Source organism: Emydura macquarii, unplaced genomic scaffold (genome assembly GCF_026122565.2).
Source record: "Emydura macquarii macquarii isolate MOO-44397 ecotype Brisbane River unplaced genomic scaffold, CSIRO-AGI_Emac_v2 contig_1644, whole genome shotgun sequence".
In the NCBI taxonomy this organism is placed as follows: domain Eukaryota; kingdom Metazoa; phylum Chordata; order Testudines; family Chelidae; genus Emydura; species Emydura macquarii.
This window is the reverse complement of record NW_027131781.1, coordinates 11,866,780-11,893,519: the sequence shown is the minus strand read 5'-3', so window position 1 is coordinate 11,893,519 and position 26,740 is coordinate 11,866,780.

Below are 26,740 nucleotides of genomic sequence, written 5' to 3'. Positions count from 1 at the left end.
TTGCTGGATTCTATGAGTGGCATTACAGTAGTGCCCATAGATCCAACCAAGATCAGGGTCCTGTCAATTTAACGGTGGTACATAGACAGAATGATAGACATTTACTGCACTAGAAAGCTTGCAGTCTAAACAAACAGGACAAGCAAAGCATGGCAGAAAGGCAGTATTATTACCCCCATTTTATAGATGGGGGACTGCCATACAAAGCGATTAGGTGACTTGCCCAAGGTCACATAAGAAATCCACGGCAAAGAGTGAAAATGAATCCAGTTCTTCTGAGTCCTAGACCAGATCTTTCACTACAAGACCATCCTTCTTTAGCCCTTTTTAGTGAATTATTTGATTACTAATTGTTTTATTTGGTGATCACACAGATGGAGCATTGGAGCCAGAGCAAGTGAGGTGAGCTGCTATCATAAGCTCTTGTGATTTATTTACTACTGACATATATATTTAACTAACAGTGTTGTTTGTCATGGACATGGCTTGCCAGCCGGGATCCATAACTTCACACATGTCAGCCGTCACACTGCAATCAGGACCTAAGTTGGTAGAAGCCTATTTTTCTGCTATATTTGTGTTTCACATTTTTCAATTACTTCAACTCATGTAAAAAGTTTAAAAATAAATGAACATTCAAGCCAACTCAGGTGTTTGCAATACATATAAAGGCTGTAATTATAACTTAAGTTGACAGTTTCCCTTTAAATGCAGAAGCAGAAGAAAAACAGCCATCACAAATGCAAAGAGTTGAATGAATTTTTTTTTTTTTTTGAACTTCAAAAAAGTTTCAGGGCCTGTTTCATTTTGGATGAAGGCACATGGGTTGTGTTGTTGCTTTACTCAATGGCAGTGCATAATGGTTAAAAAAGATACAAAAATGTTTGAGTCATTCAAGCTCTTTGATATTAGGAACTATTTTCCACTTTTTAAATTAGGATGATAAATTATTTAGGATGTAGAAGAAGGTGTCCACAGGGACACAGATGGTGTCCTGCAGTGGGGGAAAAAGACACACTCTGGTCACACACAGGCTCACAAAAATAAAGAGACCCCCCTTTCTGTGTCCTACATAGCACAAGGATGAATTAATTTTCCCTTATGCATGTTGTTTAAAAATTTTTTAAAAAGCCTCATCAACCAAACCACAAGCCCAGATTCTAACTCTTCCACCACACCAGCCATTATTTCAGTTTCTCAGAACCAAATACTCTTAGCTCAATTCTTAAGGGATTAAACTACTGTACTACATAATCCTTTCACAAATCAGTAATGACTCAGTCCCCCTTCCCCCCTAGAGCATCCCCTCTGCTGAGGGGGCCTCATACCTTATAAAATATGCACTAGCCTATTTAAGGTTATTAAGATCATATGTGCTGATTAGATGAGTCACTCACTGGGCTCAGGTGTTTTCCCTGATCTCAGACAGCTGGAGGGAGAGAAAAGCTGTCCCCACAGTACACTCTTCAGGAGTGTGCTTTTAGGGTCTCCACAAGAGCCAGCTAGGATCCATTTCAGAATTAGGATTCAATAAGAATTCTGCCAGCTCTCTGTAAGCAGGTGCTAATTTCCTGGGCAATTGCCTGTGGTTTTTAAAAATCCTGACGTAGTTTACAAGGAGGAGTGATTGCCTTGAGACAGAAACCAAGAGAAAGGGTGTGTTTCACCCCAGATGAGGTTCTCCCATTGCTTTCCAGAGAGCTTTTACAATACAGTGGCTTAGTGAGTATGATTGTTTCCCCTTTGAGCAACTAGCCACAGAGTGGATAAGAGCCTACTTATGTACAGCTGTGAAGGAGATGCTTCTTTAGCTCAAGCAGCAAGGATTTGTGTTCCAGGTGCTAAAGGGGCTATGTTTAATCTCCATCAATGACCATACTGTCTGTACATGTGGTATTGTTAATGTGAAAGGTGCTACCGGCTACCACCAGGTGGGTCTTAGATCCAAACCCATCACAGACCTCATTAAAATCAGAAAATGTACCAACCACTCTCTTTTTTTAGATTGAACAGTACATTTCTTGTGCCTTACATTTGTCCTCCCTTCCCATGATCTTGAAGACTAATCACACTGTTGTAACTGTTACCAGAATCTAACCAATGTTAGATTCTTTACATTTCCGTACATCCTACTCTCAGACATTCTGCTGTGACACACTTTTCTTCCAATAGTAAGAGAATGAACAAACATGGTTCTAGCAGTTTCCATCTGATAAAATATTAGAGCTGTTCAGTCTAGAAAAGAGATGACTAAGAGAGGATATGAGAGAGGGCTATATCCTCATTAATGGCATGGAGAAATTGAATAGAGAAATGTTATTTATCCTTTCACCCAATACAAAATCCAGGGATCACCTTATGAAATTAATAGATGGCAGGTTTAATACAAACAGGAAGAATTGCTTTTTCACACCACCCACAGCTAATCTGTAGAATTCATTGCCGTGGGATGCTGTGATGGTCAAAAATATAACTAAGTTCAAAAAAGAGCTGGAAAAGTTCATGCAGGATAGGTTCCTCTTTGGTTATTAGCCAAGATTGTCAGGGATGCCACGCAGTGCTTGGGGCGATGATAAATCTCTGACTACCAGAAGCCGGGAGTGGAGGACAGGAATGGATCACTCCATAATTGCCCTGTTCTGTATAGTCCCTCTTATGCTGTATTTTAGGCCACAGTCGGAGACTGGATACTGGGCAACATGGGCCATGGTCTGACCCAGTATGGCAGCTCTCCTGCTCCAGCACAAATGCTCCCTGTAGAACACAAAGTATGCCAGGCAAGTTATGGTAGTAACTGACTTTCTAGGGGAGTAGCCCTAAAAACTGCATGAAGCTATAGCAAGCTGTAGTGTTTTAGGTGATGTTATTGTAGTATGTTTTTAATACAAAAAGAGTAGGTTGCGAGGGCAGCTCAAACAGAGAACACAGCTAGAGGACAAAAGGGAACTATTCCTCTAAATCACAGCATGTCATCTCAGTAAAAGGAGGTTCAAATGAACGTGTTAATCATCAGAGCCCTGGGTGCGTGGGACCCCTGTAACGAGCAAGTGCTGCGGGCATGTGGAATGGGTGGGCGTTATGCTCAGCTGATGTGGCATCTCATGGTGTTGGACACCATCAGGTCACCTAGGGACATCTACAAGGAACGTATCACTGGGCATAGGAAATACAGGAGGAATGAGCCAGAGCATGCTGGAAAAGCAATGCAGAAAGACCTTTGCTTTGTGGATCATATTTGCTAAAAGGACTAACTATGCTGAATTTATCATTCAATGAGGGACAATCAACATGCATCATTATACTTGCTTGCCACTAACCAACCTCAATATTTCTTTTGTATGAGTGATGTACTCAAATGTTTAAATGCTCATATCTTAACTGTATTACTAAACTAATAACCATTAATCTGGCATATTGCAGATTATGTACACTTTGCATTCTATGGCTTTCGAACCAAACCTTGTACCTTTTGGATAATTTATACATTATCCCCAGATGCACAGAAAATTTTTCCTTCAAAAACTCTCCATTTGACTATTTTATAGTACTAGCTTTAATAAAAAAAATTTAAATCTATTAATTGAAGCATTTAGCTGTTTGTTCAGACCTTGAACACCTGAGTGGCAATGGAAGTGGGATAGACAGAGGACTGACCACATGGATGGAGCTGGTTTGGTAGCTGTATTTGCAGTTCTGATGACATTTGAGTTCTTAAAACCAGAATTTGCAAGATTCGGACATTTCCCTTGATAAAACATCCCCCACACCCATGGAGATGAGACTGATGTCTAGTGTGCGGTCTAATTGTTTACTCTGGGTTGTCCTGTTCTCATAATCCATTGGTCATAGTGAGGGCAAATGACATGTTTTCCCCCATTTTGTTGTTGCCAGTAATAAACCATGAAAGTCATATCAATGCAGTAAATAGTGAGATGTGGTTAAAAATGAGTGCTGCCCATCCTGCTGTCAAACAGACGGTGCTGTAGATTCTAGATCACTGTTAAATAGTGGCCATCTTCAAGAGCAAAATCAGCTGATGTTCTCTTTCCTCTACAGTGGTGTTTGTGTTTTGCCCTTTTTATGACATCGGGCTGTGGTCTCATTAAATCTCACAAGCTAACTGGCAGCAAGCCTGGTCAGTATTTGGCTGGGAGACCTTCAAGGAAAACCGAGATGCACCCCACTGCGTCTGTAATGAATCCATGTGCCAGTATGGAGTTAGGGGGGCAGAATGACACTGAAGACACCACTTTTTAGATGAGATCTAAAACCAAGATCCTGACTATTTCATTAGCAGCAGGTCATGCAGCAGACAGACACAGTTGTAGGAAACAGACCTTTATTAACCATGCTGAGAGGCCAGTGGTACTGGTTTTCCAATGAGCTGTAGTTAGGGCCAATCCTGCAGAGTGCAGAATACCTTGTGCAAAGTGTCAAGTGTCCTCTCACCTCTTATTCACTTCAGGGGGCATGGTGCATGCTGAGAGGTCCTGATTCAGGAAAGCACTTAAGCTTGACATGCAATATTGACTTCCTCGGAACTTAGGCACATCTGTAAGTGCTCTCCTGAATTGTGACCAGAACCAGGACCTCTCCGTGGCGTATTGTTAAACAGCTGCTGTGTTCCACACGAGAGATGGAAGCATTTCTGTGGCGCGTGAAGGGACTCCTGTGTCTGTATCAAAGGGGAGCCTGAACCATAGCACTATAGCTGAACATCTCCTCACACAAATGTTGAGGCAGTTTGGTTCTACATCACGATTCTGATGCCAAACCAGAACACCGATGAGCACACCGATCAAAATCCATGTGTGATGTTTGAAGCATGGGCTAGGCTGACAGACACAGACACAGACGGCAGAATTTTCTGGACTGGCTGAGGAGTTGTTGGCATGGGGGAGGGGACTCAGATGACTTTAAGCCATGTTTGCATTCCCCTGATCTTAGGGCCATGAGTTGGCCTGCTCCCTGGTGCATATTTGAAGAGCCTGAAGGCTATTCTATCTTTAACTAGCTGCCAGCCATTCCAAAAGGTAGGGATGACCAGGAAGCAGGGGTGCCTGGGCCACTCCCCCTTTTCCACAGTCACGTCTTGGACAACAGTGGCTGTGCATCACTCAAAGATGCTCCAAGGCAGGGGGACATTTGAAGTGATGAAACCTGCCAGCAAGGGCTATTCTGTGCTGCCTGAACCAGGGTGTTCCAGAGAACTAGGGTAATTGACTGGCATAGATTCTGAGCTGCGAGATGCTATGGAAATGCAGTTTTTCACTGCATCATTCTGAGGTCTGCCTTGGTAGCATCATCATCAGCAGCACTTCCAATCCTGCCTGCCCTAGTGTTTGAAGAGGAAGTGGGCTCTTTTCTTTTGGCTTCTGAGAGGCGCATGGTTTGTCTAGTCTGTCAGGAATCATTAAGAACAAGGATAATATATGTCCCGGCGAAAGGAATAAATCACTATAATGGAAAAGCCCTAATTATAAAAAAAATAACCCATTGCCACTGATGCTCCATATAAGCTGTAGTTCTTTAAGCATAAATATTTATTTTCTTTTAAGAGGTCACAGTTTCCTGAGGATAAGGACAGGAAGGGAAAATCTCAACAGGGCTCTTTGGTAAATAACGTGCCTGGCTGTCTGCTTCCCCAGTAATCAGGAGATTGCTTCGTAATGAAAGGAAATGAAAATCCCCGTCTTATATCAACTCCAAGACTTCACCGGCCTTTGTACAGCACAGCATTTACCCTAAGATTTGTCTGCTCTCCAAGACATGGATTTAGTAACTTCACTGCACTTACGTAAGTGACGGTAGTAATTACAGATCAGCTCCTGAGTTCCAGGACCCCTTCGCACTTATAAATAGCACACAGTAGCGTGTAACTCACTTGCAAAAATTAATTAGCTGTGTTATGTGCTACAAAAGAACCCAGGCTGATCACCCTGGAAAATAAAACCCTGAACAGCTTCCTTCGGCATCACCCTGCCAACGAGATGACACTGATATGGAAGGACGATATTTAGGGATGAGAAAATAGTTCTATCTCTAGGACCCTTTCAGACCTTGTACTTCTACAACGTGTGCACCTGCCCAATGGAGAGCTCCAGACAGAAGCAGCTCTCAGTTGCTATCACCTTTGGCTCCTTTCAAACTGATGACCTAGCTGTAGAAGGCTGTGTTATCCCATTAGCTGCCTTGCTAGCATGCTCCCTAACACATCAGCAGCCATTGACAATACAATCACTTTAGTCTGTGGGCTGGACGTTTCATTCTAATCTGCAGAACTATGCTCAATAAACTGTTTCCAACAGAACAGCGGACTCTACTAGTAAATGCATGAACTGTGTACTGTGCTGCAGAGTATGCTGCCAGCTCTTTGTGAGACTCCCCTCACTGTATGCAGAGATAGGACTTTGATCTTCAGCACCGAAGAATGGAGGCCAGACCCTCTGCTGCTGTAAATTGAGGTAGCTGCTGGTCCTGGGTACCCATCACTTGAGGGAATCCTTCTGTTCTATTCTAGCTATAAAGGTTCTTTTACCACCCTCATCACCATAGTATTTGAGCCCCTTCCAAGCAGTGTATCACATAAAGTGACTAATAGCGCGTGGTGTATTCTGTCTCTCATCCTCTTCCCCCAGGGGAGAAGCATGTGTGTAGTATAAGGTTTTATTACAGTAGGCTTTTAAAAAAATGTTTCCCAATTGTTTGAAATATACACATTGCTCTGTGTTTAGGTTAGAGAAGGCAGGTTGAGGGAAAGTGCCCGGCCCTTGGAGCAGAGGCAATGAGGTTTGTGATGGTTCTTAATTCCTGTGGGAGTAACTATATGAGCACGTAGCAGAAGTAGGCTTTTATCTGCTAGATGAAGAAGCCCGTGGAGGGAGGCAGGACGCACTTAGTCAGTGGGTTACATCTGGCCGGTGTCTAACATTGCTATAGTTGGTCTGTAACATGTTTTGTGATACACCGGCACGAACTCTCTGGCAGTCTCTGATCAACGTACCGTACAGACCGAAGCAGACACCATCACATGGTAGAACTAACAAAGTTTGAATTTTCCACTTAAAACAAAACAAAAGCTACCGCCCTCCTCCTTTTTCTCCCAGGAGGAAGATAGGCCTCAACAGCTGGGTCTAGTTATCGAAGGCATAAAGACATTGGAGCGGTTTAGCAGCTAGATAAAGAAAGATTACCAGAGGCATCCAGGGAGAACGTCTCCCCTTGGTGTATAACTGCAAACAGATGGCAGCAGGCACTGGGTTGCTGAATGTCTTCCTCTGAAGCTTCAGATATAGGCCACTGCCAGGGGCTATCAGGCTGTATGGAGCAATGGTCTGACCTACTCCCCATATGCTGCTCTTCACATAACACTTTCAACCCTGAGGTGAGACAGTCAGTCCATATTTTTGTACCAAGACTTGATCTTCATTTGTGCTGGTCTCATGCTTGACACTGCTGTGGTGGTAGATGCCATGATGGCTCTAAACTATCTTTCTGATCCTGATGTTGGCCTGGCAGTGAACTGGTCCCTGGCATGGGTTAGAGCGGGCCCCGTGGTGCTCTAACTTACCCACCTGGAAAGCTGCCCTAGGGTCCATTCAGCTGTTGGGGACCACTACATCTCAGGGCACATTCAGCCCCACCTTCCAGAACTTTTCCTGCTCCCCCAAAGCCTCCCTCTGTGGTGGAGGGTGCGGGGAGACTGGACGGTGTGGAGCCTGGCTGCACTAGCTTTATGGTGTATGGGGATTCCTACAAGCCAGGAGATTCTCAGCTGCCCTTTCTGGGCAGCTGTAAATGACTTAGTTTGGATGAGAAGCTAGCCCCTAACTCTGATTCAGGTGGCTAACTTTAGGCACCGATGTTTGAAAGTGCTCTCCTTTACTTCCTACTTGTGTTGCCTGTGTCATTTTTACTTAGATTGCTCTAATTTGTTTTCCTTTCTCCTTTAGCAAGTGACTACCAACCCCTGCTGTAACCCTTTGTATCTCCTGAAAGGTGCACAATAGATCAAAGGAAAGCACTCTGGTAAACATTACAGAGAAGCCAGACTGCGTGTGATCATGTTGTAGGGACTGTGTGCTGTGTTTTCCCTGTATATACATAAAATACGCTTGGCATACAAAGAAAATCAGCCTTTGCTCAGGCTAAGTATGTATGATACAAAAGAAGGATTAGGGTTGGAGACACAAATAGCGAAAGGCCTTATTATTCCCCGCTTTGTCTATTCCCTTTCTTTAGTATGTAAATATGTAAATAACCCGAGGGGAGGAGAGGATTTTTCTTGTGCTGCAAAAACCAATAAACAGGTTTTATAAGAAAAGAACGAAAGAAAGAAAAGCTTTAAATTCCAATCTAATGTAAGTGCAGGTGCTCCAGGTCAGGATAAAGATGCACTGTGAGATCAATGTGAGTTTAAGATTGCAGTAGATAGGGTGTTGCAGGACTGAGGAACAGTGGCGGAACAGTGAGGGGAGCATTGGACTCCGAGCATTGGGCAGGACTGGCAGAACTTTTGCAGGGTCAGGACTTCACAAAAACCTCCCCCATCCTGCCCCGTACGTTGCTAAGTACTGTAGGATGGAGGGTGCATTGTAAAGGCGAGTAACGATCAAGGCTGATCGCAGTGGACGCAGGACTAAGGCTCAATCCAACTCTCATTGGCATCAATAGGAAAACGTCAGGGAACATCAGGGAAATGGGAGTTAGATCAGACCCGAGGAAAGCTATTTGCACACTCCCATCTCCTTCACCTTCCCCAGCCCTAAAAATTCACACAAACGTATTTTTTTACTCCCCTTTTATTATTTTCTCCAATATTTCCGTGGCACTGATGCAGCTGTACCTGGTGTTGTCATGTAACATCATGCGTGACAGCAACATCTGGATGAATCCCCCCCTGCTCTCAATAAAACCAAACCTAATTAATATGAGATGAATTAAGGATGTTACTGTTAGTGGTGGGTGAACCTGGCTGGATAAAGTAAGACACCCCTCCTCTCCCACCCCCCACCCCGAACAAATCAAGTTGAACCTGAACGAAACCCTTCAATTCTAGCCAGGAAATTTGTGCTTAACGTTTTTGTTTATGTGTTCAGAGCTGCACTGCCTAATTCTAGCCAGAACCAGAAGTACAAGCACTGAAATAATATAAGAGAGGCTGATCTAGTGATATTTGCCTGCTCTGATTTGCAGAACAAAGGGCTTTGGATAGTTTATTTGGATAAGTTTTGCATAAGCCTCCAAACTTTCGGGGTGCTTATCTGCAGGTTGCTAAACTCTAGTAAGAGCAGAGAGGATGCTCAAAATTCCATCAGTGAATTGCTCATAATCTCTAGCTGAGCAACAGTGCCTCACCACTTCCATTCCTGAGCTGAACTGCTGTGTAAAGGGGCAGGCAGCTTTCCTTTGATATCTGGAAACTAAAATGAATATAGAAACCTAATAGATTCATTCCAGTCAAGGAATGGCTGGGGTGGGGGGGAGGAAACACGTTGTTTTCTTCTCTTGCCTTTATTCAGCTATTAGCTCTGTTCCTTTAGCTGTCAGGTGCTATCCAATAGGCTCATCCGAAAGTTGCAAATCCCAAAGAAAGAGGATTTTCATGCTTTTGATGTACACGGCACATGAAATAGCTGCAATTATGGATTCATTCCTCTTTTTTGGGTTTTTTTTGTTGTTGCGTCAACAGATAAAGAGTCTTCTGATGGGGTTCTTTTAAAGATAATTGATAGCAGCCTGATCAAACGATTATGCATTAGTTCCACATTAACAAACTGCAAGAACCATACAATTGTCTCAAATATTTTTTTTGTTACTGAGTGGGTGAGGGTGGGTTGGGAGTGGGGAGTGGAAAGTGCATTTTACGGTATCATTTACTAAATTTTTACACTGCAGATTTATTTTTAAATAAACCAAATGATTGTAGTAGGATGATGAGGCTGCTTCAGATTCTGCGTAAGTGTCCAGCCATGCAGCCGCTCAGAAATCAGTCCTAAATCAATGAGCATGGCGCTTGGTAATGGTCATGGAATGGAGAATGAGTGCATTGTAGGAGAGGTATCTGCAAATCCCTGTTTGTTGCCTCTAAAGGGGAAGGAGCGAAGGGACTAATGTACAGTCAGAATATGGCTGTTCAAACAACCCTTAACTCGGGGAGAGGGGGAGGTTGGAGCTGGATCCGCACTTTCTGGCTCGGGCCCATCTGTGATTTGTTTTTCTTGTGACTGACACAGTACAAGAAAATGCTTCCTGGATGGAAGTGGCCATCAACTAGAGAGAAAAAGGAAGGCGTGGCGTGAGGTCCAGTCATGCAGAGTGCCTCAGTGGCAGACAAGGGGAGGTGAGGTGCGGTGGACAATCCTTCTGAAGAGCTGAGGAGACAGAAGGGAGCAGAGAAGGCACCCAGAGCAAAATTCATCCCTCCGGCACTCGGCCCTGAGGAAAGGGGGAGGCCAAGATGCCCCCCTAGCACAGATCTACATAGCCTGGAGCCTGACAGGATACCAGTGGCTCTGCGATGCCTCCTCTTCCCTGACAATGCTCCCACCATGTCTCTCGTGCGAGAGTCTCCTGCAGGGGGGAGACAGAACCGGCTATATCAGTCCTAGGCCTACAAAGGTCCCCTTCACTGAGGGCATTCCCCAGGGGGCATTGCAGTATCTTTACAGCTTCTTTATGCTGGCTGAGGAGAGATCCAAAAGCCAGAGGGCACCCATGAAGTGGGGCCCAAAACTGCAGGAAGAGAGTGAGTGGGAGCACTGGTTGAGATAAAAAAGCTGGAGTGGAAGCTGCCTCCCCAGGACTCTCATCTGCTGGCCCAGGCAATAAGGAGCAAAAGCCAGATCTCCATATTGCCCCCAAGTCAGTCAACCTCCCCCCCCTCCTCTTCATAATCCATTAATGTCCATATTGCTCCAAGAAGCCAAGGCAGATATTTGTAGCCTGGAATATTTGAATATTCTGCAAGATTTTTCTTTATTTCTTTAAATAAAAAGCCGTTTTGATATGCAAAGCAGAGAAATCCCCACACACCGCCAGGATCCAGGATGCAGCTTCTATAACCAAGCTCCCTACACGGCATGGCTCCTTTACCTCTGCACACAGCTAAACCCTGACAAGGATCTCGCTATGTCTCTCTCACTCGCTATTCTGTAGGGTTGCGCACCTGGCAGGGGATCAGTGAGGCACTAATGAAAGGGAGGGAAAAACCGCCCATATTGCCATTGCACCATTGGCTGAAGGATAAAGCAGAGTACATCTTGTTTATAATTTCCTCCTTTAATGCTTAATGATGATTACTGACGGCGTGGCATTTCTCCAGAGCCCAGGCTCTGAACATCTTTCCTGCAGCATGTTGTGCCTCTCTTATTTTAGATGTGCTATACATTAGCTCAGCTATAGCGCGAGCTGAGCTTTGAATGCTAAATATTCTCATTAGTGCTGATGATGATGAGGAGGAAGGTGCCTCCAGCATTCGGTGCCTGATGGCCTTCTCCTCTGGGTAGAAGAAAGAGAGAGATTGCTCCACCTCCTTTCACAACAGCACGTTACCTTTCCAAAATCTACACGCTGAGGCAGGAGCCGGAATTTCTGCCTTAGAATCCATGTCAGCCAGTCCAAGAGAGAATTTCTGAACTTCCCAGGCAGTCTCAGCCTTTGGGTTACGTTCAGTGGAGTCTGGACAGCATGGCAAAACATGTCCTACCCTTGTCCACCCTCTCGGGCCAACCAGAGCTGAAGAGGAAGTTTTCCTGCTTTGGGGACTTTTCTCCTGTCTCCCTGCCAACTTATCCAGTTTCCTGCTGGCTTCACCCTGCAAATGGATGAGGTCAATTCTTCACCCCTCTGTTCCTCTCCCTCTCTCTGAAATGCAAAGGAGGTGAGTGCCCATCAGGCGAATCTTTCTGCCTCTGTTTAAAGGCTCAAACCCCAGTGCCCGTTCTGGCCATGAGGGTCAGGCAGAACTGGGAGTGGTGATGTTTGCACTGACTGAGGATGAGGAGCAGACCGACTCTTTGCAGATATCCCACCATTAGCAGACTCAGGGGAGTTGATGAACAAGAGGAGATGGGACGGTTCATTGGGACCAAAGAAAAATGGGAGGTGAGGACAGAAAAGGAAGAACAGTTTTCCCATCATCCCTCTAGGAAATCTCCTTCAAGTCTGGTGTCGGAATTAGTTCCTCTGACACCATGGCAAGATACCAGGCAAGCCCTTTATTTCCAACAGGCAGGAACAGTGCTGAAAAGACCTTTGCTCTGGAGTGGCCTGGGTATGACTGAAACAAGTATTGAATCTGCTCAGTAGGGAAGAAGTTGCCGTGCACTGTTGGGTGTAGGATCCTCGGTTAGTTAATTAATTCATCTTTACCTGACTGCTGGCTAGGCATCTGCCATTTCCAGTCTCCCTCCCTTCCCTGCAGATAACAGAGAAGGTGGAGTTCAGCTCGTCTGCACTGACTTCATGCCTTTGAACTAACTAGTCACTGCTAGAGTGGGTGTTTGCTGTTCTCCAGAAGAATGGTAAGTTGTTTCAGAAGTCCCAGAAAGATCTCCGAACTAGATTCCTGTTTCATCAGATTCTTCTTCCATGTTGTAAATGACACAGTTTCATGGCACACCGACTAACAGCGATAATATTTAGGTTCTAAAAGTTCCTGAAATGAGCACCTTGCTCGTTCCCTTCTTTGTCTGGGTATCACAGATCGCTGCTCTTCCTTCCTTGCAGTGGATACTTATTCAGACTTATGTTTATGCCTTACTTATGTTTGGTGGGGGGGCAATCCAGATCCAGAGTAAGTGGGTGGCAACTGCACCGAAGTGCATTGTACTGCACTAGGTCTGAGTTTGGTCCCCTTATTGATACACTCACAGGAACAGCTCTGCTCCACACCTGCCATATCACAGGCATTCATTTTCCAAACAGGTATTGCAGTTAAAAGCATCTGAATCTCATCCAAATTTCATACCCCTAAAATATTCACTAAATTCCTCCTCTTAACAAGGCAAAGAAGAAAAGCTCTCAACATGCAAAATTACCATGCAGAAGGACCACACACACTGACAGGTACAACTGCCTTTGCTCTGTGTTGTTCCATATATAAGGCCCTCTGTGTTAAATAAAAGCTACTTTAAATCTGTAGCCAATGGGGCAGCCGTGTCCTGTTACTGTATTGTAATAATGGGCACTTTAAAGAGAAGGCAAAAATATGGTAACAACTGACCCACATGGACCTGCCCTGATTCAGAGTAATATCCGTTATATAACAAAATGGGCCAGATTCACTAGTGCTGGGGAAATGTAAATTACATCTTCTTGAACTGGAAAGGAATGCACAGGAGAGATTCATCCCAAGGGGAGGGAGGTAGAGGCAATTTTTCTTTGGGTTTTTCCTGGGTTGTGAGGCTGCAGCTTTAGTATACAGCCAGGACCTCATACAAACCACACTGGGTGAAGGCTGTCAAAGGAAGAATGCGCTAACAGCTTCTTCTAAGCTTTCTTGCTTCCTTGTTTCCTGGTACAGCTCTATCACTAGCTGACTCCATAACACTGCAGCTGTATGCCCGTCAATCTGTGGGATTTTTGAATGGTTCATGGGTCCTGTGATATGGGACAGAATGGGAATTGATTTAGCATCTTCAAGGCCCTGGCACAGCACAGAGAATAGCGTTAGCTGGTGTGATGGGTGAACTTCTTTAGTTTACGACTCACCAGTCAGCTGTTCTGGAAGCTATTAACTGGGTGGTGATGCTGAGCCAACTACTTTGCTTCTTCTCACTAGAGCCAAGGGAAATGACTGAGGCAGAGTGGTTCCACTCTGGGGGGACCCACTGAAAGGATGATTCAGTTTTTATGGCTTATTCGACCCTTAACTGCTCTTTTGAAGCTACTAGACAAAGTGCCAATTAGTAACAATTGAGATGGTTTTTTTAAAAGTGGTTGGAACATTTCAATGACAATTAAATTTGGACCAAAACAATAAAAATGGAAGGAAATGTCTGATATTTTGTGATGTTGGAGTACAGAACACTGACCATCCACTTAAGGCAGCATCGTCTTTCTTAATTGAGTCTGACTTAGGTGGGTGCAGTGTGTCTCAGCTGAAATACTGTATCTCTAGTCTGCTACTGAAATACTTTATATCTAGTCTGTGATTCCCCAGGGGGAGAGAGAGAGCCCAGCCTGGTCATTAGGAACTGGGCTGAGACCACCACCACATTTCACATAGCCCTCCAAACAGCTGTTGCATGATAATAATTGTCAGGCTCTGGGCTCAGGATGGTCAGGCCTGGTGGTTGGGGCAGTGATCAAGAACAGGGACCAAGGGTCAAAGCCGGAGGTCGAGCTGGGACCGGGCCAAGGGCAGTGCTGAAACTGGAGTCCGGAGAGAGGCCATGTGTCAGAACCAGGATCAGAGTCCATAGACAAGCCAAATAAGGATCCTAGTCAGAATCCTGAAGCGGGCCCAAGGTTGAATCTGGGTTCAGGCCAAGGATCTGGGATCAGGAGGCTGCTGCAGGGCTGGAGTGGGTGAGGAATACAGCTGGAGCAGGGTCAGAGTAGGACAGAGACGGTGCTGAAGCAGGTTGGGACAAGGCTCGGGCAATGCTCGGGCAGGAACAGGGAAATGACCAAGGGCGGGAAGCCTTGGGAGTCTGTAACACTGAGAGGCAGCAGGAGGGTTCCTAACTGAGTGGGGCTGTGCACAGACTAACTTGCGACTCTGGTGGTCAGAGTGAAATATCTGTGCCACGGTGTCATCTGGCCTTGCCCAGAGATAGGCTGCTATTGCATGCTCGAGAGATGAGTCACTGCAGGCTCTGCTGGAGGGGGTGAGTCATTGTACCCATTGAGTTGCACGCCCACATGTAAAGGCCCCACCCCCGGCCTAAGGGGAGGAGCCACTGGACTCCAGACTCAAGTGAATGTAGGGGATAACAACAGGGATAGGAGTGAGGGGGAGCGTGAGTCATTATAGCTGAGCGAGTAGCCTTGGTCTGGCTGTGGGTTTGCCTCAGAATAACTCTTGGTCACTACTACAAACAGGTGTGAACCAAACTCTCCATCTGAAAAACCCCGAAGTTCAGCTCTGAGTTCAAACTCTGCAGCTAACTTACATCTCTATCATGGACCAGAAAAAAACGGTCCAAAAAATCCTGGATCCAAACTGCAGGCAGATCCAGACTTTGTGGCCGGTCACCAGTGATGTGAGCTGGAGTTGGACCTATGTCATACAAGTGAAAAGCTCTAACCCATAACAACCCCCGAAGTTGACTAGACCCCTGTTTTCCAAACTATGACCACCTAAGTGAATACATCATTTTGTGTGTGCCTGACCCAGGTGTGCAAATTGCCCATGATAAATCTTTCTACCTCTCATTTCTCGAGGATAATTATACGGAGAGGGACAATGTGTGATCTTAAGAGGCCAATGGGTTAATAATACATTTATTAAAATATTCCATTACTGCTAAAAGCTATATTCTTATCTTTGAAAGCAACACATTCCATTACCCTGGAAATGACTGATTGGCCCTAATGAAGCTTCATGGGGAGAATATACAGTAGCAGGATAGCTGGCATTGGTTACCTTAGCAACGCTCTCTCTGGGAATTCAGAGGCTAAATTTATTTAAAGTTGGAGATCTAAAAACATCTGACAATATTCCAACTGAGACACACTTTACCCATCTAAATTAACTCTGGTTAAGAAGGATGATGTTGCTTTAATTCTCTCAGTGTGTGACTCCAAAGCAAAGGTTTTCAATATGTGCCGTTATTGTAATGAACATATGCTTTGAGGCTAGATTTTCAAAGAGGCCTAAAGGAATGGCCGGTGAAAGTGAATGGGAGTTGGTCACCTTAACTTCCTTAGATCCAGCATAAGCCCGTAGGCTATACTCAGACATGGGTCTATGGGAATCTAAATTAATTTAATTTACACTTTCTTCAGACCCATCAGAATGTAAATTATCTCAGTTTAGATTCAGACTTCAAACTAAGACCCTGTTATTGAAGTGTAACTTACATCCCATTACAAATCTCCTCTGATTTGAGACTGATTCTAAAGGTATGTCTATAATGCAAAGAAAGACTCATGGCAGCAAGTCTCAGAGCCTGGGTAAATTGACTTGGGCTTGCGGGGTTTGAACAGTGGGGCAAAAATAGCAGTGTAGATGGTCTCAAGGGGGTTTGTCTCAGAGCTTGGGTTCCAGCCAAAACAGGAGCAGCTAGAGTACTATTTTTAGCCTTGTAGCCCCATGAGCCAGAGCCAGTTGACCCGGGCTCTGGGAGGCATTACCTCGGGTTCTACTTTGCAGTGTAGACGAAGCCTAAGAAATCCTGTATAAGTCTGAGAATGTCTAAGTTGGTATAATTTGTATGCCAGAAGAAGACACGTGTCCCATTATCTTCTGCCTCCTCCATGACATGCTGAACTTTCTTTCTTCTGCAGAGAAGAGGCAAGAGCCAACGTGAAAAGGAGGCTGACAGCCACAGCTCCAAAGAGGAAATGACCGCTTCACAGTGCTTTACTGTTGGGAAAAATGGTGGGCGGAATTCATCACTGATGTAATTCCAAATGCATCCAATACACTACATTTGTTTGTACCATCTGGATGTCTTTCAGAGTTACTGATCATCACTGCAGAGTTCTCTGGACAGTGCTGACCTGGATTTCAGGTGTCAAAAAGAGTTGGATCCTCTTTAACGTCATGAGAGATTCCATGGCTCCTTCTTGACCTGCCAGGTCATAATTCTAACACCATTTCAGAGTGCAGTTTGACTCTGAGTGGCCAGACTCTACTTTCTTGCTGTGAGAAGACACAGATAAGAGCAAGGATCTCTGTCTTCTACCTTCATATGCCCAGCTCTGGTTCTTGCATAACTGACTCACACAGAACAAAGAGCTAGACCCCCTCTGTGTTTTTATACTATATGTGAATGATGTGTTCAAATTCCTTCCACAGACTCTATTTTTAGGTAAACTCAGATGAGACAAAACCCAATATCCTGGTTTAAGGCAGAATTTGAAAAGCAAGAGAGAAAGCATTAAAAATACATGAGTGTAAAGTCTGGCTCTTCCTTGCTGCCCAGTCAGGGATTAAAATAAATGTATAAAGTAGAACCAAAGAGTGAAGATTTTCTGTAAGGTAGCACAATCTAGTTCCTTTTCTCTATGGCTGCTAATTTCCTCCAGAGCAACACTCGTGCTCAGTAACTTGAACCACATGCATATAGTAGACACGACAACTACAACATTTGGATCGTTTCCTTTAGATATGGGGCAAACCCTCTCTGCATGGTGGCTCATGTGTGACATGAGTTTGGTGGACTCTGTCCAGTACCCAGCATATAGCTTTCCCCGTCACAGAAACTACCTCCCAACTGGCACTAAGCTGCCCCTTTTTTGGCCATCCGAGTGGTTGAAAGAACAATGGGGGCTTTCGTATGTTGACATTTTTAGAGGGGGACCTTTCAGGCTGTGTATGAGGTATACTGACCATGCAGTGTGGGAGGAGATGGTGTGGTTGCTGCCAGGCTGCACCAGCTCTGTTCATAAACAGAGAACTTCATGGCTTTCTCCAGGCTCTTTCACCCCCATAAAAATCCACACGTTCAGCTAAAAAGAGGGCGAGCCAAACCAGCGCGATTAGACAATGCACAAGTTCTTCTTCACTCTCTGGTTCAATTTTCCTCTCCCTTGGAACAGTGCAGCTCTGTTGAAACCCTGTGGATTTATTACTCATTCCTTCCCTCTTCTGTCCATGGTTTGCAGTAACCACTCTCAAACAGGGGAGAGTTCCAGGCCATGAAGTGACGTCAGGCAGACTGAGCTGCTGTTTCTCCTGTGAGGTTTATATACCTGCCGAGTGCCACCAGACCAACTCCTAGCTTGTGGATTGGCTGGAGCCTGGCACAGGAATGACTCATCACCGCATATGGCTGAATCAGGCTCTAGTTCAGGGACGACTCATCACCTCACAAGACTGTAGACACGTCAGAGTGGGGACCATGTCTTCTTCTGTGTCTGCGCAAACACCCAGCACAATTGGACCTTAACCCTGACTAGGGTCTTTGGACACTGCCAATACTACATACAAATAATTGGGCAGATCCTCCATTAACTTCAATGCAGTGATAACAATTCACACCAGCTGAGAAGCTGCCCCAATATCTTTGCTTATTCCCTTGGATGGGACAAAGCTAGTGATGCTTTGTTCCCTGACTGTTAAGTGCCTGGTGTTTGTAGATGACACGCCATGTGGGCGTATTGCCATCATGTATAAACATTAGCTCTTCAAAAAGGAAGATATGTGTTTTTAGTTTAGATGGAGTCCGCTCTTCTTGGGCCTGAAATGGGAGCCTGCATGTGAACTGAGGGTTGTAAGGTACGGCAGTTAACATTTGGTGGAGGGGGGGACGGGACTCAAGGCTACCCTAGGTGAAGTACAAACAGTAACTGGTCTTTAGGTGGCTGGGAGTAGTGAGCATAAACAGCTCTGTGCTGTTAGAAGCAGTGGTTAATTTTACTCGTGGAATTCACTGCTGCAGGAGACTGCCGAGTCAAATGGGCTAGCTGGATTTGAGATAGGGCTGGGTAATTTCATGACCATTAACAGCATTTGCCACTTTGCAAGCTACTGTAATGAGGGTAATCAAATCTCATCATGCCTCAGGGAGCCACCTTGCCATCCCGGCCTGCCTCAGAAGAAAGCACTGCAGATTGGGGCATTATGAAAGTTTTGCGGATGTTGGCATCTGCCAGACTGACAGTTAGACTAGAATGATCAATGAGATGAGCTGATATGGAAAGTCCTGTGTTCTACTCATTTCCCATTCAGTCCTTCCTTGCAATACTGCAGCACTACCCTCTGTTACAAGAAGCCAGGACGTATGTGTCACCACAAATCCGCTGCACTTAGCAATTCCAGTTGTTTGCTCTGTGACGAATCAGAGCTCTTCGCCATCCATGATCCCAATGGATCTAATTTGAACAACCCCTTCTTCCTGCAGGTAGCACCTGCCCATTTTGGTGCAATCTCTTGTGTTTCTCACTGTGGGCACAGAGAGTTAAATAATGAAAGGGTGGGGAACAATGAGTTTTGCACAGCAGAAGCAGGAAGAGCGGGGCGACAGGGAGATTTGGTCCGCTTCCTGGTTGCTCGTTTCAACACTGCCAGAATCATTTCAGTGAGCCACTCGCCCTATTAGCTCAACAGCGGCTCACGAGACCCATGGGCCTGATGAACCGAATTCTATGCAGATCATTCAGACTGCGGGGCTGCTGCTGGGGTGAGGCAAGCTGGCTCCTTCGTCATCTGGCTTGACTCATTGAAAGAGTTGGAATTAATTTAAGCTCCTTCATCAGCTCTGATCAGGTCGGGACCGCTGCACTGGTGGGAATAAAATGGGGCCCAGACGCACCCCTTGTGGGGGCATCCAATTGGTTCCTCCTCCTGCCATGTGGCCCAGTGGAAAAACTGCAGAGAGGAGCTGTTGAGCAGAATCAGCCAAAGCAGGGACCTGTGCACATTCAGTGAACTCTCTACAGGTCTGACTGGACTTTCTCCGCCCTGTGCTGATTGGCTCTTTGCTGCAGCCTCTCTTCACCTCAGCTTCACTCCACACCTGGCCCTCTTACCCTATTCTCCCCTGACCTGTGCCACTCACACCCTTCCCTTTAATGGCCCCCTTCCATTCCATCCAAGTATGTGGATCAGGAGACCAGGAGGCGAAGCCGAGTGAGGAGCAGATCACAGAAGTTGGAGAATTCAGTCTCCACCATGGCGCCAAAGTCAGACAAGACCATGGAGAGGGAATTGGTAGAGGGATAGGTGGTGTGTGTGGTATGGCATCTTTAGCAGCACAGGGTCTTAGGTGACCCTTGGTTGCCTCTGCAACAGAACTTTATTATTGAACATTACAGTGACTCAACAGATCACTTAATCTTTCTGTGCCTCAATCTCCCCTTCTGTAAAATGCGGATAATACTTCCTTACCTTAATAGGCAGGGTGGTGGTAGGGAGTTGCTGTGAGACTTAATTCATTAATGTTTGCAACATGCTTTGTGATCCCTCAATAGCAAGTGCCAACAAATGCAGTCTTATTACTGTAAACAGGAAGAGTTATTTTAGCTGAGAACGAAAAACAAAAAACCAGAGTTCTACGGATATATTTCATGCTAAGGAATAATTTTAAAAGTACCCTAGAGATGCAGCAGGTTAGAAAAGATTGCAGTGGCATGTTAGTGAAGGAATGAAGATACCATTTCCAATCTGTCATGCCCCTGTGCCATGTTTTTTAGGATATTCCAGCTGTTTCTGTTTAAACAATAAAGCCCTTGGACTTGCGCTATCTCCTGGGAGGTATTAGCTGGAGCATATCAGATACAGCACAACACTGTTGGCAAACATAAATCAAGAGGCAGCAGGAGAAAGGGAGAATTCCTTCAGCAGCGCTTGGGGAGAATAACAAAGAACTTTGTTCTCAGTTGTGCAATTAAAGGACTCTTGAGAGGGATAAAGCAAATAAATAAACCATAGTAACTCCTTGATATGCAGTCAGCTATGTTACATCCACAGCATGACAAAGTACCCTTCAAATGTAGTATATATACAGGCTTTAGAAGCTGTTTGTTCAGTGATGGTTAAATTCATAGAAGAAGAAGGGAATGTACATTGTGACAAAGGTTTCAAGTGGCTGTAAACACCTGTGGTTTGAAAATGACTAAGATGGTTTTAACAAGGTCTTTGCCCCATGCCCAGCATCCTGTACAATGGCATGAGAAGGATCAGTTTCTGCTCTTGTTTACACAGATGTAAATCTGGAGTAATTGCTCCACTGAGATGAGTTGAATCATTTCTCATTTGCATTGATATAATGATTTATTCTGGCAAAACTGAGAGCAGAATCTGGCTTAATATATTTTGTTTCCCTTTCCACCTGCCCCAACTCCCAAGTGTGGTGCTTGTCAAATAGTGGCCAGACACCAGAGCTGAAAAGCCATTTAGCAGAGTTTGGACAAATGATTGCTTTACTTGCAGCATCCATCTGTTTGCACATCCAAGACTCAAACTGAGAACTTTGTGTTCCAGAAGGCATCTAGATGGGAACTCCCACTGGCTGAGCCAATTGGGCCTATGCTAAGCTTGCTTCTGCAGGAAGCTATTCTTCACAAATATTACCGAAGGCCAGGAGCTGCAGGAAGAATAGAACTGTGAATCAGGACCCATTCCCATACATCTGGTTGATGATGCCCTGCACCTTGTATCTTTTGGTACAATCATCCTGTGTTTGGCTGGCTGCTGGGAACTGGACTGAAGTCACAGGTAGAAGAGATTGAAAAACAGGTACACATTCTCCTTAGTATTTTTGGGAAAAAGTCTTTCTTTCTTTTTCTTGGGATTTTTGTTTGTTTGCTTGATTTTTGGTCAAAATTTTGAATTTCAATTTTCTTTTTAACTAGCTCAAGTCAAGGAACCATGTCCTGAAACCTTGAAAGCTTCACTGACACCAACACACCATACTCAAAGAGGAGCTAAGCACCAACTGAAGGGGCAAGTAATAAATAAAACTGTTTAAAAAAGCTATCATGAGTTTTTTTTAAAAGTTAGTGTTGTTCTCATGGGTAACAAAAAAGAGCTGGCTGATGGAAAACAATCATAGATACCCAGACATTGTTGCAAGTGAAGCACAGACTTTAGATTTGTAGGGTCATATTATGTAGTTATAGATGTGAGTATGTGGGTAACAGCCAAGTATTCATGAAAATGTTCACAAATCTCAAAAATGTCATCAGTTTTAGCCCCAGAGGTCATTCATCGAAAGGTTCCTACTAGAAAGTGCATTCCATGTTGTTTGTTACTTGTTTCAGTTAGCCAGTCAGGAAGCAGAAACATTTCCATGTGACCTGAATGACTAACTGCATATGAATAATGAAGAGCAACAAATCAAAACCAACTGCATGCTACTAGTAGTCTGAAAGTAATTCATTTAAACTATTTGGCAAAGGCTTACAAAAACCAAAACACCTTCAAAGAAAATCAGGATCTGTTCACAAAGGACGCGTTACCCTAAAATGGAGTTAAATTGCTAAATTTATTAGTTCAGCCTGCTCTTCTAGAACCAGATCCCTGCACCCATGAAAATCAGCGGTAAACCTTCCATGGTGTGATTTAGGCCCCTAGTGAAACAATTGATCTCTGTTTCAGTTTACTGAGTCACTGTTCAAATAAATTAATAAATATTTTCTCAGGAAGCTACAAGACACTGGAGCCACCAAAAATAAACCCTGAAAATGAGTAAAAATGCAAACCATAAACCAAGGTTCCTACTTTTCATCAATAAATTACTTCACACAGTCAAATTCATGATGAACAGGATTATGTTTAAAGTGAAAACAAAATAATTAATGAGAGCTACCATGTATGGAAGAAAAATCTAAGTCTGCCTGAATTAAGATGAATGAAAAAAGTGGTATAATTTTTGGGTTCCAGATACTTCCAGTATATTATGTGAATTAGCTCCTTACCCTTAATATATATATATATATATATACACACACACACACACACGCATGTACATATCACCCATGCAATACGCTATTTTTGGATTTAATTAGGCAAGAAGAGGGCATAAACAATTTCTTTCTGAGTCATTATTTCACCCTTGGAGGTGCTAGAAATAGTGCATGAGGTTCAACTCTGGCTGACTTTAAACAAGTGAGAAATGCAATAATCACCCTGACATGCAGAGCTGCTCTTACGCTGCAATGAGATTTTGATATAAAGCATAATAATTGCTATGCAAAATTAGACCATCTGGTCCATCCAATTCAGTATTCTGTCTCCAACAGTGGCCAGTACCAGATGCCTCAGATAAAGGTACAAGAATAGACAGTTGGAGAATAATCTGCCTAAGAAAATTTCTTCCTAGCCCTTGGCAGCTATTGGTTGGCTTGTGCCCTGAAGCATGAGGGTTTATACCCCATCTAAAAATGTATATGCTGTCTAACACAACAGTGGATGGTCCCGTTGTCCATAGAAATGTCTAATCCTTTATGGAATCCTCTCAAGGTCTTGGGCTCAATGACATCTAGTGGGAATGAATTCCATAGCCAGTTATGCACCATGCACAAAAAGCATTTTCTTGTATCTGTTTTAAAGGTAAGCCTTTCAGTTTCATTGAACATTTTCTTGTCCTTGTGTCTTGAATAGAGGTAAATAGGGGAAACCAATTCACCGCCTTAGTGCCATTCACACGATCCTAGCTTGAATTCCCACAAGAACAAGTTCTCCTGCAGTATTTCCAGTCCTTGCCATCTCCATTTGCTCTGGAAGTGCTATAAGAATAGCTCTCTGTCTTCCTCATGATTTTGTGAATTTCTTCCTCTTTAATCCAGAGGTAAATGAAGTGAAAAAGGTGGCAGAGGTTGGATGGGAAGAAAGGTAGCCAAAATTTTCTGAACTTCCGAAATAGTTCAGTTTGGGTCCAGTTAGTGTCCAGGAGGAAGATTGGATTGATTATCATTATATCAAACTGATTCTTTCCTACTGATGCCAGGTGCAATTATAAGGGTGTATTGCAGTACAATCATGTGAACTTCACAATTTTTGAGAAAAAAAAAAAAACAAATAAAAAAACCTCAGAGGGAACCTGGTGAGCCTCAGTGGGTGGTTTCATTGTGTTTCAGTCTGAGACTCTGAATTTGCTCAAACCCAGAATCTGTTGAGTTTTTGGCAGTTAGCAAGCTAGAAGGCTCAGAAATGAAATAAAACATTACCCTGAGAGTTAATGAGCTGATCCTGCAACCTTTACTCACAACAAATAGCCCTTAGCCATGCAAGTAGTCCCACGGATCCATGTGAGGAAGGTGTGTTGGACTGGGCTCTAAAATACAATTTTACTGGAAGAACTGTTTTGCTCATAATTAAAGCGGTCTTTGATGGTTGTACATCCCACTTATTGGAAGGCCCTGTTGTTTTTGATCAACAGTTTTTAATTACTTCTGGTTGCAAGGGGTCCTGCTCCATGGGGTAACATCTGAGATCTGCCCAGTCAGAACATCCAGGACATGTACCTCCAATCCACAATGTCCCTTTTTAAAACCTGCACAGAGGCTGACAGCAGCATCTCCCTTGATATGTTTCACTCTTGATGCCAGCTGTGCATACATTGTCCATCTCATTCTTTTCAAGACGTCCAACCAAACTTATTGTATGATACCAGAAGGAGAAGAGCAGCTTGAGCAGATGGAAGGAATCTTGGATAAGAGAAAGCAAATTGAAAATGAAGTTCACTGCCATTTGGAATTAAGAAACTAAGCGGGAGTTACTTGGCGCATTCCCTCCAGAGAAAATTACCTGCCTCTTAGAGCCTGCACTGTAAAAAAAGCTTACAGTCAAATATGCATTCCATTATATTTTGTTGACCGGGAAGCAGGGCAAATGAAATGACCAGAGCAGAGAGCGGATGGAGAGTGGAGCATAGTCTGCGCTTTCCATTATGTATCATTCGTCAAGCCGGTTAGTCTTGCTGCAGAAATAATCACAGATTCTGTTGCTTTTTCCCTTTGGACACCTGCTGCCCGTTAGCTGTGTTTTTCCTTTTATCTTCTCAGGGAGATAAAAGCAGAGCAAATGGTCAGCTGGACTGAACCCCTCACCCACTCACCCCTAGGGGGAGTCCTTTCACAGCTCAAAGGTGATGGCAGTGGTGAGGTTTGGGGCAGTGAGTCCTGAGCCCTACCTGTTCTATCGGTAACCTGAGATTTTTAGTCTCCAGGATTGTTGAGCCAGCACCTGTTAGCAGCACTGCAGTCACTTTGAGACAATATGTTCCATCCAGGCATACTTCAAAATGCACTAAGGATGGGTCAGAGTATATTCAGAGCAGCGATGGGTAAATCTCCAAAGTTCTGGATCAACTTCCAAAAGCTGACAGGTATTCTACATGTCTGTTCCTTATGGTTTATGAACATGGAAAATGTGCAGCTTTTCTATATGGGATCTTATGAAATCATTGAGCTAAAACTGTTTTATCTTCATTGCTGATGGCACTGTACACAGTACTGTTCTCAAGTACTATTTATGGTAGGTATACTGCTGTTGTGATCTGTTATTTGTGAATAACATTTAGTCGCTGCTGTACATTCCCCTGTATGAAATCAAAGCAGTTCCCATTACTCAACAGTGTGTGTTAATGCACTAGCTGCACCGCTGGGAAATGCTGCAATGCTATTGCATATGCAACAGCTACAAAGATAGATGATTCTGTATGGCCCCGAAGCATACACAATACCTGTGCTAGGTGTCCTACAGGGTCCAGTTTGCAGGCCAATGAAAGCAATACAAATCCTTAACACGAATCTGCAGGGCTCCTCTTGGTTGCCTATCCTCTTGATTGCTATTAGCACAATTCACCAACTAAAACTCATGTGGAGAAAACAAAACTCATGGAGATAAACAATCAGATTGTCACAGGACATACTTTTCCCTTCAACCATCTGAAAAGTTAATGGGCCCCCATTTCCTCCCTCTATGTGTGAATACTCAGCTTGACAGAACAGGCTTATGTCTAATATAACTCGGATGACATTTTACCCAATTGTTATTTCACAAGGGGTTGGTCCTGCTTGTTGGGGTTGGTCCTGCTTTGAGCATGTGATTGGACCTGTTGACCTCCTGAGGTCCCTTCCAACCCTAAATGATTGTATGATTCACAGAGATAATTTAAACTAAGTAAGAGTGATGTTATCTTGGGGAAAATATTAATATGCCATAAAGTGTCACCCTGCAGTATGGTCGTTAAGGGAAAGTGAGGTCGTAATTTACTGAAGGAGGCAAATTCTCAAAATTGCCCACTTTCGAGTTGATAACCAGGACCAGGTGAGAGAGGCAGGGCTGCATGAGCTTTCTATGGTGCCTCCAGTTCTAAAGCAGGGTAAAAGGAACTTCTGTGGAAAAGAAAGAAACTCTGTGATTCTCACAATAGCAGCCTGAATGAATACAGAACAATACTTTTGGCTTTCACAGGGATACTTTGGCGGAGCTGAGTGATTTGCTGCAGGAGAGTGAAGGCTGTTAGGGGAGCTGAGGCGGCCTTGCGTTGGTCATTTGTCCTAAATGAGAAGAGGAGGAGACTTCGTTTGATTTCTAGAACTTAACTTGAGTTTCTCTCTAAGGGTTTGTTTGTTTGTTTGAACTTTTAGAATACACAGAAGAAATATAACTAACCATGCAATGCTTTTTCCCATTAACATGGAAACTCAGAACGAAATCAGATTCTGATCCTTATGAACCAAATTTGGCTTCAGCTGGGGCTTCTGAGCACTCAGCGCTTTTAAAAGTCAGAATCTTATTTAGGTGCCTTTGGCCCTGATTTAGCAGTCCATCCTTATTCAGCAGAGCACTTGCTATAGTGCTCGGCTGAATAGGGATGCAGTTAGGCAGGTGCTTAAATGCTTTGCTGAACTGGAAGCTAAGTAAGGATTCAGGAGCCTGACAACTGGCACCTATATTTGATATCTTGGATTTGGTGCCTCAGTTTCCCCATGCATACAATGGGAATAAAACATGGCTGTATTTAGGATTAATTGTCTAGTGTTTGTGAAGTATTGTGCAGATACAAAGGGCCAGATTTTCAAAGGTATTTTGGTGCCTAAAGATGCAGATAGGCGCCTCATGCGGTTTTCAAAAGCGCTACGATACCAAACTCCCATCGATTTCAATGGGAGTTGG